General features: G+C 36.3%; 1 pseudogene; it reads left to right on the forward strand.

Moving 5' to 3' along the window:
• Positions 1-285: 285 nt before the first annotated feature.
• LOC145723027 (large ribosomal subunit protein eL19 pseudogene) lies at positions 286-5,952 on the forward strand (annotated as a pseudogene).
• The last annotated feature ends 521 nt before the right edge of the window (positions 5,953-6,473 follow it).

Here is a 6,473-nt window from a genome sequence, read left to right on the forward strand (position 1 = left end):
TTCTTCTGATCTTACAGTTATTCTTTTATCTTAGTTTAATTATCCTTTATATCAACTTCCCCTGTTTAAACCACTGTGCTGTTTCTGTCTCCTGATTGGACCCAGACTGCTACAGCAGCAAGTTTATCATAAGGATTACATGAAACAACATTTGGCATATAAATGATAGCAATTATAGCTAATCATGTTTCTTCTTCCCTCTCTCATAACACAACCCCAAAAGTTTTTTTAATAAGAATGTGTGTGTGTGTGGGGGGGGTTGTGTTGGGGGTGTGGGGGAGGGTGTGTATGTGTATTTGAGATCTGGTATGTATGTGTGAGACTCTGTGTTTACAAAATGCTAGCTGTGCTTCTCCTTATTCAGTGTTCTACTGTCAGTTATTACAAGAAGTGTAGAATTTAGATTTGGAAGGCAGCTTTAAGATCATCTAGTCCAATTGCACATAAAGAAATTGATTAACAGGAGGCTAAGAGTCTTATTCAAGGTCACACAGTTAGTTCTGGGTGGAACCTGTATTATAAGAAGCCATCAATCCTAAGGACATGTCCAGGAGTTTTCTCTATAGCTGGAATTCACTCTCCAAACAAGTTTAAAATACAGAGTCATCTAGATGGCTGTATTAGTTTTCTAGGGCTGCCATAACAAATCACCACAAGCTGGGTGGTTTAAAACAGCAGAAATTTATTCTCTTACAGTTCTGTAGACCATAAGTTCAAAATCTGGCAGGGCTCTGCTTTCTCTGCAGGTCCAGGAGAGAATTGTTCTTTGTCTCTTCCAGATTCTGGTGGCCATCTGCATTCTTGGGCTGTGGCTACATCACTGCTTCTGTCTTCATATTGCCTTTTCTTCTATGTGTTTGATTTCTTCTCTTTATGTCTCTTATAAAGACACTTGTCATTGAATTTAGGACCCACCTGCATAATACAAAATTATCTTCTCAAGATCCTTATTTACATTTGAAAAGACCTTTTTTCCAAATAAGGTAATATCATAGCTTCTAGGGTTTAGGACATAGACATATATATTTTGTGGCCACCATTCAGCCCACTACAATGTTTTTTAAAAAAATAAATTTAGATTCCTAAGTCACCATGATTCATTACTCCATTAGCTCAGTTAATAAATCTAGATATGTTTTTCTAATAGTTATTTATTCCATGGGCATATTACTTAACGAAGTGATTTGCTTAGGTCTTGTAATAACAATCATGCTATGTGAACTTTACTTGGGAAACATTTAGTATTTTCACTATTATACATTATAGCCAAGTGTTTCATGTTACAACAGGCTGATCCTAATACAAACTCATGTATGAGGGGGGGAGTAGAAAATGACAAAATGTAATATACCCTAAATTAATATTTTCCCCACACAGTCAGCCAGGTGCTTCCTTCCACTAAAATTTGGGGCTGTTAATATTTAGAGAATATACTTGAATCTCTGAGAGCTTGCATGGGGTATTAAGATATCTGGGAAGAATTGGTGTCAGTGATCACATGGACTAATCTGTTTGGTATATTCTATAGATGTTTAACCACCAAATTCCTTCAGAGGTTCAAACATAACCCATTATTTCTGTATGTGTTAAACTGACATGCTATAGAAGATTTCCTCCTATATTCCATAGTTTTTCCCCTTTTTTTCCTCTTATATCACCTCATATTAATCCCATTTAGGTAGAAATGTTTTTTAAATTAAATGAGGTTTATTTTGAACATAATAATTGGCACTGCTTGAGCATTAAGACTATGTGCTCTGGTTATGAAAGAAGGAGAAAGACATGTTTCTCACATAGAAAAATTGGTTAAAAGATATATTTTAGATTCAGGAGAATACTTCTATTATTACTAATTAATTCTGGAATGTAGACAGCTGGGAATGTAAGGAAACTACCCCTTCCCACCACCCAAACTGGGTACAACTCCATAATATTGTGTCCCTTATTAGGTCATTTTGTTCTATTTCTTACTGGTACTGGTGATAAAGAAGGGGTGTGATTTTTAAAAAATTTATTGGTGGCTATCTTTTCTTCCCCATATGTTTGTGTTTATTATTTGAGGATATACTGGGAGTGGTGACTTTTTCTAAGCCAATTTTAGGACTTTTAAGATACAAATTAAGTTGAATTGACCAAAAACTAAATTCAGATGATTGTATTTGTCAAACTAAATGTCAAAGCACAAAAAATTGTATCTTCTTTTCTTGCAATAGCTAAAAACAAAAACTAAAACTAAACCCTGCCTTCCAGAAAACAGAATTCCCTACATAGAATATTTCCCAATTTTTTTCTTTCTGACAGTTAGATGACACTGAATATCACCAATTATTCTTATATATGTTTTCTAACAAGAAAAACTCAGAATCTCTTCTCCATGCACATAGATTCAAAAGACCTCAATAAAGGACAAAGCCATGAGTATTTGTTCTTGACACACAAATGCCTTGGACATCTGCCCTCTTTCTGGCTAAGGGGCTCTCTTGAAACACAAAGCCCTTTTGCTTTCCTTTTGCCACTGCAGCCACAGCCATGAGCATGCTTAGATTTCAGAAAAGGCTTGCCTCCAGTGTCCTCCACTGTGGCAAAACAAAGGCCTGGTTGAACCCCAATGAGAGCAATGAAATCGCCAATGCCAACTCCTGTCTCCTGTCAGCAGATCTGGAAACTGAACAAAGATGGACTGATATCTGGAAGCTTGTAACTGTCCATTCCCAGGCTTGGTGCCAGAAAAACGCTTTGGCCCACCAGAGGGCAGGCATATGGGCATTGGTAAGAGAAAGGGTAGTGCCAAGTCTTGAATGCCTGAGAAGGTAACCTGGATGAAAAGGATGAGAATTTTGCACCAGCTGCTCAGAAGATACCAAGAATCTAAGAAGATTGACTGCTGTGTATCACAGCCTGTTCTTGAAAGTAAAGGGTAACGTATTCAAAAGCAAGCAGATTCTCCTGGAACATATCCATAAGCTGAAGGTAGACAAGGCTCAGAAGAAGTTTCTGGCTCATCAAGCTGAGGCCTGCAGATCTAAGACCAAGGAAGAATGCAAGTGCTATGAAGAGCAGCTTCAGGGCAAGGAGGAGGAAATTATCAAGATTCTGTCCAAGGGGGAAGAGGCCAAAAAATAAAACTCCCTTTCTTTTGTCTGTATATAGTGACCTCAGCAATTACACGGATCAGTTACTTAATAAAACAGAACTTTATCTGGAAAAAAAAAAAAAGAGAGATACAAAGCCCTTTTAATTCTTATGATTTCAGATGCAAAGTCTCTATCAGGATGTTCTCTAACATCTGCAAATATCTTTTTCCACAGGAAGTTGTTGACAGACAACAGCAAAAGCAGTTAGTGAGAGATTGGAGGACATCTGGCAGGGAGCAGCTACTTGTGTTTCAGAACCTGGAAGGCTTCTTGGTCTTGTCATGTTCACGGCTCAGTTGATGAGTGGATCTCCAGGAAGATGAGAAAGGGATGGGTCAGAAAATGGAGGTTCTTCAGCTTGACTAAAGGATGCTGGTTATATTTTCTAGTACTATACTCTTGGACCCTTGCCTTCCCCTTTTCTTTGGCCCTATCTTTTTCCTTTTCTATCCTGGCCATAATTCTTCCACATAATCCTCCCCCTTCCACTGCACACTAGAAAACTCTAAGCATTCATTCATTCAACAAATATTAATTGGGCTTAATTAAGTTCTCTATACTATGTTAGATGATGGATATGAAATAATGGGTAAACAAAATGCTAGTTCACATGGAGCTTCTGGTCTAGCGGTTAAATTAGATTCTGAACTAATAGTTATGTGTTTCACAAAGTGGAAGAGTTTTTCACCAGAATTCCAGAAGGCTGTTCCCTATAAGGGAAGATCCTCGGTAAAGTAGACTAGATTCCACAGCTAGGGCTGAGTATAGGAGGTAGGGTCCCAAACAGAGTGGCAAAGTAGAGGGGGCAGAGCTAAAAAGGAAGCACATAAACAGTAAAGGGACTGGGAGAAAGGAAAAATTTTGTAGCTGCTTAAATTGAGAAGTTTTAAAGAGATAGACAAGTATCTAAAGTGTTTTTTTGGAAAGCTCTCTGCATGACACACTATATAAATCCCCTGGGCTTTTAAGGTAAAGCAAATAAAAGTAGTTGTTTTTAAAACTGTTCTTCCAGGTTTCTATATTGCGATTTTCATTTGTGTTTGTGTTTCTGGGTAACAACATAAGATGAGTGCAATGACTAAGAAAAATACAAACTCTAGACTAGCCCACAAAAGGTAGGGTTGGGGGGCCTGTCCCCCCATCAACTCATCATCATCTCTCTCTACCTTCATCTCTGGTACGTAAATGTGTAGAACTTTGTTATACAATTGAAGTAAATTGCTATCAGCTTAATATAGACTGTTAAAACTATAAGATGTATTATGAAAGTTTCATGGTAATCACAAAGCAAAATCTATAATAAATACAAAAAATAAAGACAAAGAATCAAGGCTAACACTACAAAAATAAGCAATTCATAAAGAAAGACAGTAAGGGGGGAGAAAGAAACAAAAGAACTATAAAACAATCAAATGGCAATAGTAAGTCTTTATCTATCAATAATTACTCTAAATGTAAATGGCTTACCTTCTCCAACTAAAAGACAGAAGTGGCCGAATGGATTTAAAAACTCAACTATATTCTGCCTGCAAGAGACTTACTTAAGCTTTAGGGACACTTATAGGCTGAAAATGAAGGGATAAGGAAAGGTATTCCATGCAAATGGAAACCAAAAGAGAGACGGAGTAGCTATACTTATATCAGACAAATGGACTTTAAGTCAAAAGCTCTAACAAGAGACAAAGAAGGTCATTATATAATGATAAAGGGGTCAATTCGTCAAGAGGATATAACAATTTAAATATGTATGTACCCAATATTGGAGCACCTAAGCATATTCAACAATTACTAACAAATCTGAAGGCAGAAATAGACAGCAGTGCAATGATAGTAGGGGACATCAATACCCTACTTTCAACAATGGATAGATTATCCAGACAGAAAATCAATAAGGAAACAATGGACTTGAACTACACTTTAGACCAAATGCACCTAACAGACATATACAGAATATTCCATCCAACAAGCCCCACAATACATATTCTTCTCAAGTGTACATGGACCCTTCTCCAGATTAGATGTGTTAGGCCACAGAACAAGTCTTAAGAAATTCTCTCCACCTCTACTCAGCATAGTACTGGAAGGCCTAGCCAGAGCAATTAGGCAAGAAAAAAAAAAATGAAAGGCATCCAAATTGGAAAGGAAGAAGTAACCATCTGTTTGCAGATGACATGATCTTATATATGGAAAACCCTAAAGGCTTCACTGCTACAACTAATAAATAAATTCAGTAAAGTTGCAGGATACAAAATCAACATACACAAATCTGTTGTTTCTATACACTAAAAACAAACTATCTGAAAGAGAAATTAAAAAAGCAATCCCATCTATAGTAGCATCAAAAACAATAAAATATTTAGGAATACATTTAATCAAGGGTGTTAAAGATGTGAAAACTATCAGACATTGATGAAATAAATTGAAGAAGACACAAGTAAATAGAAAGGAATCTCATGTTCTTAGATTGGAAGAAATAATATTGTTAAAGTAGCCATACTACCCAAGGTGATATATAATGCAACCCTTACCAAAATTTCAATATTTTCCCCAGAAATAGAAAAAACTATCCTAAAATTTATATGTAACCACAAAAGATCCTGAATAGCCAAAGCAATCTTGAGAAAGAACAAAACTAGTGGCATCACATTTCCTGATTTCAAACTGTATTACAAAGCTACAGTAATAAAAAAAACAGTATGGTCCTGGCATAAAAACAGGCACATAAACCAGTGGAACAGAATAAAGAGCCCAGAATAAACCCATGCATATACAGTCAATTAATCTTTGACAAGGGCACCAAGAATACACATTGGGGAAAAGATGGCCTCTTTAGTAATACTAGATATCTACATGCAAAGGACTGAAACTGGACTTCTATCTTATACCACTCACAAAAAACTCCTAGAAGAAAGCATAGGTGGTAAGCTCCTTGACATTGGTTTTAGCAATGATTTTTTTAAATCAGACACCAAAAGCACAAGCAACAAAGGCTAAAATAAGTGGGTCTACATCAAAGTAAAAAGCTTCTGTGCAGCAAAGGAAACAATCAATTAATTGAAAAGACAACCTATAGAATGGGAGAAAATACTTACAAACCATATATCTGATAAAAGGTTCATGTCCAAAATGTATAAACAACTCATAAATCTCAATAGCAAAAAAGCAAATAATACAATTACAAAATAAGTAAAGGACCTGAATAGACATTTTTCCAAAGAAGACATAAAAGTGGCCAATGGGTACATGTAAAACATGTGCAACATCACTAATCATCAGGGAATTTCAAATAAAAGCCACACTGAGATATCAGCTCACACCTGTTAGGATAGCTATTATCAA

This window comes from Leptonychotes weddellii, chromosome 8 (assembly GCF_054177405.1).
Source record: "Leptonychotes weddellii isolate Sample4059 chromosome 8, ASM5417740v2, whole genome shotgun sequence".
Lineage (NCBI taxonomy): Eukaryota > Metazoa > Chordata > Mammalia > Carnivora > Phocidae > Leptonychotes > Leptonychotes weddellii.